Source organism: Cnephaeus nilssonii (genome assembly GCF_951640355.1).
Source record: "Cnephaeus nilssonii genome assembly, chromosome: 19".
NCBI classification, from domain to species: Eukaryota; Metazoa; Chordata; class Mammalia; order Chiroptera; family Vespertilionidae; genus Cnephaeus; species Cnephaeus nilssonii.
In genome coordinates this window covers 7,156,257-7,168,281 of record NC_137090.1, presented here as the reverse complement: position 1 = coordinate 7,168,281, position 12,025 = coordinate 7,156,257, and the positions used below count along the sequence as shown (strand labels likewise).

General features: G+C 40.8%; 1 protein-coding gene across 1 annotated transcript in view; it reads left to right on the top strand.

Annotated features, from left to right (window-relative positions):
- The first annotated feature begins 8,665 nt into the window (after nucleotides 1–8,665).
- The window catches only part of MAP2K6 (mitogen-activated protein kinase kinase 6), a 114,764-nt gene continuing 111,404 nt past the window's right edge, over nucleotides 8,666–12,025 (top strand). The window contains exon 1 of the mRNA XM_079797002.1: nucleotides 8,666–8,744. The gene's annotated coding sequence lies outside the window, so the exon portion shown is untranslated. The remainder of the gene's footprint in view (nucleotides 8,745–12,025) is intronic.

The window sequence follows — 12,025 nt, the reverse complement described above, 5'->3', positions numbered from 1 at the left end:
ATTTTTTAAACTTAAACTTCTTCTAATGCCATTTCTTCAAAATAGACTCACCCAGGCCGTGGTATTTTGTGGAAGAGCCACACTCAAGGGGCCTAAGAGCCGCATGTGGCTCATGAGCCGCAGTTTGCCAACCACTGCACTAGTGCTTCAAGATAACATGACTGAAACCCAATTGTTCTGTAAAACTCTCACCCCCAAGACAAAACTATCTCATTTTCCTCTCATCTGCACACACGCTACCATCTTGTTCATATCATGTGACCTATACACCGTCTCTTCAATTAAATTGTAAGTAGTGTAGGATTAAGAGCTTTCTTCTGATACCAATTGAAGTGTACAGATTTTATGCATCATTGTGTGGGGCAAATGTTGTCAATAGTACTAATGATGAAAAAATACATAGGCTAGCCGGCGTGGCTTAGTGCTTGTGCATCAACCTATGAACCAGGAGGTCATGTTTCAATTCCCAGTCAGGGCACAAGCCTGGGTTGCAGGCCCCAGCAATGATTCTCTCTCATCATTGATGTTTCTATCTCTCTCTCTTCCTCTCCCTTCTTCTCTGAAAGCAATAAAATATATATATATATTTTAAAAACCCACATATACAAGAATATGTAAATACTGTTGTCATTATTATCACCACTAAATGTCCATTTGCCTAACAAAATCTACCTTAAAAAAGAAAGGGAACCAGGGGGGTGAGGGCATGATTCGGGGGGGAGGGGAGGGAGGTTAATGGAGGGATGAGGACACATATGTAATACCTTAATCAATAAAGAAATTTTAAAAAAAGAAAGGAAAAATATTAAATTCTTCTTATGGAATGGGCAACAAAATTATAATGATAATGTGGTTATGGGAATTACATAACAGGATACTGAGAAAGACCTTTTAATAAACAGACTACACAGTGTAATGCATTGTCCATGACATACTTTTGTCTCTCTGCGTGGGATGCTTATCAGATTGCGTGTACCCTGTAAACAATTTAGCCACATAATCTTAACCTACATTTCCATAGTTACCATCTGCAGGGAAGATGTTACTTTCTGAGCTTCTGTATCTAGGAAATAGCAAACAAGCCGTTCAGCTTGGTTGTCATGGTGGCAACCTAAATCCCCAGACCTCATTAATAGATTCTTAGACAAATAAGTCACATGGGAATACATAGATCATAGAAGTCATACATTGAGATGTAACAAGTTGCCTAAATGGTGAACCAAAATTTTGGCAGTCTTCATATAAAGAAAGAGAATCAGGCTTGCTAACCTAAACACCAACCTACACCATAACCTCCTGCCGGTGAACAATAGATTCTATTTGTTCTTGCTTAAAACCTTATTTAATGGATTTCTTACGTGGATTTTTTTTTTTTTTAGCCAAAATTAAGAACAAAATTTCTAGATTGTTAGGGCAATTTTTTTCTGATGTCTTATCAGTACATTATTTTGCATCAGTACATTGAAAATTCCATATACCATTTTAAAAAATCTATTACTATGAAATGCTATTCTCATTTCCACAGGCTAACCATAAAGTGCCAAGAGAGTGATGTGCTTTCTCAATTCAGGGTTTAAATTAGGTATAATTTGAAATTGGTACCTTTTTCGAGAACAGGGCAAGACAAAGACACACATTCTTGACTGCGAAAGTAGGAAAGAATCGCACATCTTTAACTGTAGAATTCCAAACTACCGTGTCAGATGTGGCTGAGGTTGTTATTAAATTGCCTAAGGAAATGTTTAATTAATAATTTGTGGAGGGTTGGAGAAGGGAATGACTTCCGAAGGTACTTTTAGTTTGGCTTTTATTACTACTAATAATATTGTTGTTTTTATTACATTTAAAATAATTTCAAGTATTATATTCTTTGTGTTTCTCTAAACAGAAAAAGTATTCACAGAGATTAATATTTGAAGAATATCTTGCCAAATTTGATGTTTAAAAACTCAAGCAACCAACAAGAGTATATTGAGGGCCTAGTATTGAGTGCTCAGCAAGAACCCCAACTTTGCAGCGGAAGAAAAAAAGGTAAACAAATCAACAGTTATTCTGAGAGACCAAAAAAGAAATGATTAAGAGTATCACATGGAAGATAATATTTCTTTCCCTGTTAAACTATGTGGTGCAAACTAGAAAGGAATGTAGAGAAATCATTGAGGGCTAGAATTACCTGGTACCTTCCAGAGGAAACGATGGGGAAATTGATTTAACCATTTGGAGAATATATTAGGAGGCAAAGGGAAGTAAGCCTGCATAGGTTTTTAGAAACGCAAACTTATCAGTTGGTCTAAGATATAATGAAAAGGTTAAAAAAGGGACTAGACTGTTTGTGTGCTCTTTCCCTACTCAGAAAGGAAAATGGACCTTAAAGTAGTAAAGGTGAAACAGCATAGAAAGAGAACTGAAACTCGAGATAGGTGAGGAGACAGTAAGCAAACACCTATCTGTTTCAAGGAAGTTCATGAGTTCCAGGCACAAATTACATCCCACGGCTGTTTACAGGTAACCTAAGACCCATTGCTAAGTTCAGAGAAACTGTAGAATATGAAAAAGATGAAAGATCACCTGCTTTTCAAAATTGTGTAGAAAGTAGACACTAAAAACTTTAAAACGGAGGAGTAAAATTCCAGAGTACATCATTAACTATATGTTACGAACAGTTAGGTATAAGAAAGTTTGGTGGTCACTAAGAACCAAACTACCTAAAGATAAGTATATTATGCTTCCTTTTTGAAAATTTTTATCTTCGGATTAAAATGGAAATTGTGTAGTCATGTAAGCCAGTCTCTCATGATATTTGTGGATGAGAGTCTAAAATAAGAGCTCGATATAGTTTTAATTAGATAAATTCAACATTAGTTGGATAATCGCAGCCAAATTTTTGTTTATCATTTTTCATAAATTATATAGGTGAGGTCATAATGATCATTCTGGTCAAATCGGAGGTTGAAAAAAAAAAAAAGCCCATATAGCAGAGAAAATATGACGGAGAACTGAACCTGGAAACAATATTGTGTGAATATTTGAAACTCTAAGCTAAAATTTAAAGCAACATTTAATAGAAACATGTGACAATCCCTCCATTTGTTCAAATTGAAAAATAAAACGGCAGAAGTACAAAATAGGAGGGATTCTGGTTTAACCAGGTAAAAAACACCCAGGGGCATTAGTGTCTGCCAAGATCAATGTGAGTTAGTAATATATATAGGTAGTTTGTAGTGATACCTCTAATATGCGCGTTTGAAAAACTGTGCCCACAGCACCTGCCCCTTCCTTTCATTTGGGGGGTCCTTTTGCCAGTATTCCCCATAGACTTCACGATTCCTCTACAATAGGCAGATTAATGACCCTGGTCCACCCAAAGATGTCCGCAACCTGGTCCCTGGAACCTGTGGCTGTTACCTTACATAGAAAAAGAGGATTACATGCCCAGTCACAGTGACTCTGTGGTTGAGCATTGACCTATGAACCAGGCGGTCACAGTATCATTCCAGGTCAGGGCACATGCCCGGGTGCAGGCTCCATTCCCAGTAGGGGGCGTGCACAAGGCAGCTGATTAATGATTCTCTCTCATCATTGATGTTTCTATCTCCCTCTCCCTTCCTCTCTGAAATCGATAACCAGTGTAATTACAAGGGTCCTTAAAAGTAGCAGAGGGGATGAGAAAAGAGAGAGAGTAATGTTATGTGAGAACTCAACACACCATTGCTGGCTATGAAGGTGGAGGAAGGAATTCAGGTGGCCTCTAGACGCTGGAAAAAGTAAGGAAACATTCTTCTCGTATTATTATTTATTAATTAGTAGAGGCCTGGTGCACGAAATTCGTGCACTTGGGGGTCCCTGTGCCCGGCCCGCACCCTCATAGTCTGGGACCCCTCGGGGGATGTCCACCTGCCAGCTTAAGCCCGATTCCCCCAGGGATCAGGTCTAAGCCGGCAGTCACATCCCTCTTGCAGTCTGGGCCGCTCGCAGTCCAGGACCCCTTGCTTCTTACCACCTGCCTGCAGCGGAGGCGGGAGAGGCTCCCACCACCACCGCTGCACTCGCCGGCCGTGAGCCCTGCTTCTGGCTGAGCAGCACTCCCCCTGTGTGAGCACACTGCTCACCAGTGAGAAGCTCCTGCATTGAGCATCTGCCCCCTGTTGGTCAGTGCGCATCACAGTGACCAGTCGTTCCGCCAATCGTTCCGCTGTTTGGTCAATTTGCATATTAGGGTTTTATTATATAGGATTGTATTATTTCCCATACCAACAACTGAAAACCTACTTTTGCACCAACTTGTATGTAAACATTAGGATACAATCTATATATATAAAAGCCTGAGTGACCTGTTGACTGGTCGCTATGATGCAGACTGACCACCAGGGGGCAGACCCTCAACGCAGGAGCTGCCCCCTGGTGGTCAGTGCGCTCCCACAGTGGGAGCACCACTCTGTTGACCCACAGGCGCCCAACACAGGGCTCATGGCCCGATCCCCACAGGCCATGCCAAGGGACCCCACTGGTGCATGAGACGCACCAGGCCTCGAGAAATAAATAAAACAGACATGGTACCCGCTGCTACCGAGTTTAGACTGTAATGAAGTGACAATGGGGTGGGTCAGTAGCATCCTGGAGACCACAGTTGGCAGGAGGACATAAGTGATCCCTCTAATACAGACCTGAGAGGTGGAGGGACGTTGTCCAGAGGAAGTCAGATCTACATTAAGGTCTGAAGGCTAAGTAGGAGTTAGGTAAAGAGGAAGAAGAGAGGATTCTGGTGGAATACTGTTACCTTCAGGATTTCAGCCTCTTCCTCATTTACACCTCTCAACGGTCTCTAAAAATGTCAATAAACGTTGCTTTAAGGTTCATTCCAAAGTACAATTTGATGTTAAGTTCCTGATGTGACATTTTCAAATGTTTTGTGTTTAATAAGCCCTATGTCTATAATCCATTTTTATCTGATCCCACATTTTATTAAGCCAATGATCAAATAATCTTGTTTTAGACTACAACATTATTTTCCGATCCAGTTACAACACGGCCCATTTTGATTAACTTGTAATCATTATAAATAGCAAGTGAAAAATAAACAAGTAAATGTTTTCTATAAAGAGGATTTCATTCCTGTGGTGGCCCTCTTTTACCACTAGATGGCACTTGTACGCCTAGAGACAAAAATACGGATTTCATTTACCTTTCTGGAAACTAGTGAAACCACTGATCAGAGGCTCAGGACATTGAGAAGAAGGAACTCCCCAAACATAGAATTTATGTGATCCTGGCTCTTAAATTTAACTTTAAAAAAATAACCAACTATCTTTCTTTCCTTTTGGACATAGAAGACAGTAAGGAATTTAAAATTGAATTACCTTTACATACCTGCCAGGGTTGGAGGCTCGATCCCCAGTAGGGGGCGTGCAGGAGGCAGCCGATGAATGATTCTCTCTCACCCTTGATGTTTCTATCTCTCTCTTCCTTTCCCTTCCTTCCTGAAATTAATAAAAATACATATTTTTTAAAAAACAAAACAAAACAAAACAAAAAAAAGAGTATTGCCTGTAGCCTGGAGGATCCAGGGCAATAAAGTAGTTTTCAAAATGTAGATTCAAATCACAATTCCAACACATAATGGCTTGTTTGATTGGGGAAATAAGTGAACATCTCTCAGCCTCAGTTTCCTCATCTGTTAAATGGAAATAAATGATGGTAATTATTTCATAGGGTAGTTATGAGAATGTAATGATATAGTACAAGGGACACGTGTAGCATACAGCCTGGCACGGAGTAGTCCTGCAGTCTGGGTATTATTTTTCTTTTAGATCAGGGCTTGATAAACTTCTCATCTGTCTAAGACACAGGTTATTTTGAGTTACTACTTTATGGCATGTTTGTATAGTATTAGAGAAAGTTTCCTTTTTCTGGGGGGAATCCCAGTACACTTAATTCTCTAGCTCCCAGCTGAGGTGTAGTGATGGGGAATGGCCGTAGCTTTCCTTGGCTGCCCTTCTATCAGAGAGTTACCTGTCAACAGAAAGAGGAGAAATACCACCTGATTTTCTGTAGGAATCAAAATGTTCTGTGACTGAGATATGGGTCTTTTCTAAAAGTCTCCATTGAAACGCTGTGCATATTATTTTCCAGCATGAATGCAATTGTATTAGGTCCTAATACAAGGAAACCTCATTTTTTTTCTTAAGACTATTAAAAAACTGGCATTTTCCACACTACAATGGACACAGAAGATAAATTGAAGTGGAACCTAATTTCATTCCAAGTAAATTATACCCACCTAATTACATATTTTTTCTGTTCAATTGAGAGTGCATTAGACATTTGAGGAATTAGAATTGCTACACCTGAACTGCTAAGTTGAATAAGCAAGCAGTGCTGAAATGACTTTTTTTTTTTTTTTTTAGAACCACAAAAGCTTTGTTTTTCTGAAACAGGACATTTTTCTATATGAAGACCTGCATTTTTATTCCATACCCTACCCACTCATCACTCTGCTCAAATTATCATTCCAGTTTCTCAACTTAGTGGTTTGTTGGCTTTTTTTCTCTCTATTTATGGCAATCAAAAACCAACAGAGATGCTATAAAAATAACCTCAAGATGCAAACTTAAACCCCATAAGAACAATTTTCTGGGGCGAAGGGCATTTCTGTCTGGGTTTTCTATCAAACAAATGGTAAGATGAACTTTTGAACTATCTATTATTTGACCTTGGAGTGTCCTCTTCTGTCACCTGGTCAGCACAGGTGAATTCCATTCTCTCTTTTTCTTTCTTGAATGATCAACTCCACAGGCACCTCTTCCTCGGAAAGCCAGTCAGCCTTAGGAGGACAGAACTGCCCTTGAAATGCCAAAATGGGGAAAACAGCTCGAGAATGTTGTGAGGCAAGACAGACTGACGTGAAAGATATTTTCATTTCCACTCGCTTGGTGCCAACTCCGGGCAAAGTTAGGAAAAGAGTGCATGGTGTGCTGTAAAGTAATACTGAATGGAACAGGCGAGTTAAGAATGGAATAAGAATGGAAAAGTGAGTCCGACGTAAAGCCACACACTGTGAATTTGTCCTCAAGGTAACTGTCAAGGGCAATGGTGGGCAACTTTCTGTTACTATTTAATAGTAAATTAGTTTATGCTCTAAGCATCTGCATTGTCTACAGAGGACAGTATAATGTTCTTAGTATAAAAGTGGAATTCAGTTCTTAATTCCATTCTATCTCTTAAGTCACTGATTTCCCTTGCAAGCTGAAGGAGAGAAAATTCTTGTACATGAACACACCAATTTAGGATGCACGTTGGGGAAGAGGGTGCTCTGCTAGTAAGGCTTTATTTTTTTAAATATATATTTTTATTGATTGCAGAAAGGAAAAGAGAGGGAGAGAGAGATAGAAACATCAGTGATGAGAGAGAATCATTGATCGGCTGCCTCCTGCATGCCCCCTACTAGGGATTGAGCCCACAACCCAGATATGTGCCCTGACCAGGAATCAAACCATGACCTCCTGGTTCATAGGATGACGCTCAAGCACTGAGCTATGCTAGCTGGGCTAGTAAGGCTTTATCTTAAAGCATGATAAAATTATGGAGGGAGAACATTCTTTCTATAGCAATTTTTCTGTATTACTGTTTTCTAACAAAATGATATCTTTTTTTTTTTTTTTTTTTTGCAAAATAGGTGAGGGCTTTAAATAAAAAAGAACCTATATTATAGGTCTTTGAGAGTGGATCCTATGAATAAATGGCCTTATAACCACCTCAAGTTCTTAGTTCTTAGCTGTTCCTTCCTATAAATATAAAAACGGAGACAATAAAATGATGGAAATTTTTTCAACTTTTTCTTACGTGTTTGTTTGCTTTGTTTTGGGATTCCTGAGTGGGCATTTTTATCTCTATGACATATTACTGACACTGGGGATTTCAAAATATAGTGGTACATCCATGAAGCAACACCCTGGAAGCTAAGTCCAACTTGATGAAATAAAACTTTAAAAGAATGAGCTTTAAAAAACTATAAGAGAGCCCTAGCCTGTTTGGTTTAGTGGATAGAGTGTTGGCCTGCAGACTGAAGGGTCCCAGGTTCGATTCTGGTCAAGGGCATGTATCTTGGTTGCAGGCACATCCCCAGTAGGGGGTGTGCAGGAGGCAGCTGATCGAAGTTTCTCTCTCATCGATGTTTCTAACTCTCTATCCCTCTCCCTTCCTCTCTGTAAAAAAAATCAATAAAATATATATTTTTAAAGTTATTAAAAAACTGTAAGAGAATAAATAGGTGATAGAAAGAGATGATAGATAGATAGGTAGGTAAATAGCTCTATCTTAAAATATAAAAGTTAAAAAATTTTTGTTGTTCTTTATCATCAAAATTGGAGCCACCCAAATCCAAAACCTCAAAACTGTCTTTGATTCTTGTGTCTATAATTTTTCAGCTCACATTTCCCTATCCAGCCTTGGACTGATATTCAGTTGAATGAATTAATGGATAGTAATTACATACTTTTGGTTTTTATTTTTATTATAGAGATGCTACAGCTTTGGGTAGTCATTTTTTGTCTTTTTAAGAATATGTAAGAGATGCATGTCTTAGTCTGTTCAGACCGCTATACAGACATCCATAGACTCAGTAGTTTAAACAAACTTCCTTTCTCACAGTTCTGGAGGCGGGAAATCCAAGATGAAGGCCCTGACAGGTCCGGCGTACAGGCTCCTAGGTGGCCGCTTTCTCGCTCTGTCCTCACATGGTTGAAAGGGTGAGTGACGTCTCTGGGGTCTCTTTTATGAGGGCACTAATCCCATTCATGAGAGCTCCACCCTCATGACCTAATCACCTCCAGAAGGCCCCCACCTCTTGTTACCAACACTTTGGGGGGTAGGATTTCAGTGTATGAATTGGGGGAAACACAAACATTTAGTCCATCCTATCTAATAATAGAGTAATATGCAAATTAACCATCACTCCGCGACAAAAATGGCGGCCCCCATAGCCACAAGATGGCTGCGCCCAGTCACCTCAGAGCGGGGAAAGCAGGGCATGGCGGCTTCCGATCGCGGCAGCCGGGAAGCCCCAGGCCCTGCAGACAGAGCAGGGAAAGCAGGGCATGGCGGCTTCCCGATCGTGGCTGCGAGAAGCCCCAGGCCCTGCAGACAGAGTGGGGAAAGCAGGGCATGGCGGCTTCCGGATCCCAGGCCCTGCAGACAGAGCGGGGAAAGCAGGGCATGGCGGCTTCCCGATCGCGGCAGCCGGGAAGCCCCAGGCCCTGCAGACAGAGCGGGGAAAGCAGGGCATGGCGGCTTCCTGATCGCAGCCTCAGGCTCTGCAGACAGAGCCCCGAGAGGAGGGCATGGCGGCTTCCGGATCACGGCAGCCGGGAAGCCCCAGGCCCTGCAGACAGAGCGGGGGAATAGCAGGGCATGGCAGCTTCTTGATCTCAGCAGCCGGGAAGCCCCAGGCCCTGCAGACAGAGCAGGGAGAACAGGGCATGACAGCTTCCTGCAGACAGAGCCCCGAGAGGAGGGCATGGCGGCTTCCTTAGCACTGCGGCAGAGGGGAAGCCCTAGGCCTGCAGACAGAGCCCATAGAGCAGGGCATGGTGGCTTTCTTAGAGCAGAGGTGGCGGGAACACCCCAGGTCCAGCAGACAGAGCCCAGAAAGCAGGGCTTGGGGGCTTCCTTAGCAAGATGACAGTGGGAACACCCCCAGGCCCTGCAGACAGAGCCCGGACAACAGGGCATTGGGGCTTCCTTAGTGTGTCCGTGTTGGCGAAGCCCCCAGGCCTGGCAGACAGAGCACACTGCAGGGCATTGGGGCTTCCTTTGCATGGCGCATGGCAGCAGCAGGCAGAGAGTAGACAGCAGGGCATGGGGACTTCATCTCCATGGCTGCAGGGAAACCTCCAGGCCCTGCAGAGAGCAGAGAACCATGGGGAGTGGGCCTAAGCCATCAGTAGGACAACCCTGAGAGCTCCTGGATTGTAGAGGGTGCAGGTTGGGCTGAGGGACCTCCGTGCACGAATTTCGTGCACCGGGCCTCTAGTAACAATATAATTGCAGAAAGCTGTGTTATGTGTATTCATGAGTGATGCCAGGCTGCTAAAAGATACTTGTGTAAGATATTCGATTCCCGGTCAGGGCACATGCCTGGGTTGCAGGCTCAATCCCCAGTGTGAGGCATGCAGTGGACAAACGATCAATGATTCTCTCCCCTCATTGATGTTTCTATCTCTCTCCCACTCTCCGTTCCTCTCTGAACTCAATAAAGAAAATATATTTTAAAAAGCTATAAACAAGAGGTTGAAACTATACCAAGAGTAATAGTAATGGAGAAATACAACTCTGCTTTCATTTTTCAAGGAAAAGTAGTAGTTTTGTTCTAAAGCAACACTCTTTAGGCTGTTTGGTCTCTGGGCCACTTTATACTTTTAGGACCTATTGAGTGTTCCAAAGAGCTTTGTCTATGTGAGTTATAACTATCTATGCTTACTGTATTGGAAATTGGGAAATTGAAGTTATTGATTTACTTGAAGATAGCAATGATGAACACATTGCATACTCACATTAATATCCTCCTAGTATTATTATTACATTAGTATTATTTTGACATCACAGATACCCTAAAAGAGAACTACTGTTGTAAAAATGTCAGTTTGTCCCAGGATACGAAACAGCATAATTAAGCAAAACACTCTGAAAGTGAATTTATTTACTTTGATTTATAATACTTGAGTCTCGGTAGAAGCTATGAAATGTTGATAATTGTAACAAAATTTTCTCAATTCTGCTGGGTTTGCTTCCTTGGTTTATTGATTAGTGCCTTTATCAATGTTTGTTTGCCTTCTGTGTAATCTGCCTGTGTAGCAAAGAGTCTGCGTCTGACCAGAATAATTTTTTTGGCTTTATATTGACTTTATTATACCCTTGATTATTTAAGAAAAGCAAAGGTTCTCACTTATGAAGGACCTAAAGTTCTTAACAATAATGCTAGTATTCTGTGCTTCTGAGGTGCGTCCATATTTATTTTTTAAAATTACAATAGAAATTCATTTCTCACAGTTCTGGACACTTGGATTCTGTGTGCAGTACTTATTGGTTCATAGATGGCCATTTTTTTCCTATGCTTATTTTTAAATGTTATATTATCACATTTATTAAATAGTGTCTCAGGCACCCATTATCCTGTCTTAAGTCCCTAAATTTCCTTTGACATCATTTTAAATTGCCTTCCCAGAGCTTGACATGAAATATTTTTAAAAAAATAAATTTCAAGATATCTTTTATACAAAATCTATCTGAGATTTTCTAGAGGGAAATTTTGGAGAAGCCCAAAGGTTTATTCTTTTACTTTATAACAAGAGAGATGCTAGAAATAATTAGTTTGTTTGATGTGTCATGATAGTAAGAGTTGCACAGGAATTTGTCAAATTAAAACGTGCACACAGACTGGTCTGGGTTAAATATATGTAAGTAAACTGTTATTGTTATGAATATTTCAGAAATCAAATGTTTTATGGGAAGTCCCTGGAGATGTGTTAATGCCATCACTGGCCATAATGTTTTACATGCAGGGTGAACACAGACCATCAAAACTATTATTAAATATTTATTTATTCTGTGATAGAGAAATTTGTTCTGTTTTGATATTACTGGTTACAGTAACAAATTAGTATGATGATGGCTTAGACCAAGCTGATGTGAAGATGGTGACAAAAGCTAACTTTGGGGTAAATGTTGAAGGTAGAGCCTATAGATTTATTCAGGAATTAGATATGGATTAGTAAGCAAAAAGAGTGGGCAAAGCCATCTACATGGTTGTTGGCTTAAGCAAATGGTGGAACTGAGGTGCCATTGATGTGATGGGGAATACCACAGGAGCAGTTGGTGAGGGAGGGATTACAAGTAATTTAATACTGAATATTATTAATCAAGAAGTAATGACATTAATAAAAATTTAGTCTCAATAGTGCCCTCTTGTGGACATTATGAGAATAGCACTCTAGTAACGGAGGAGCTGCACTAGGGCCCTCTGTGGACATTC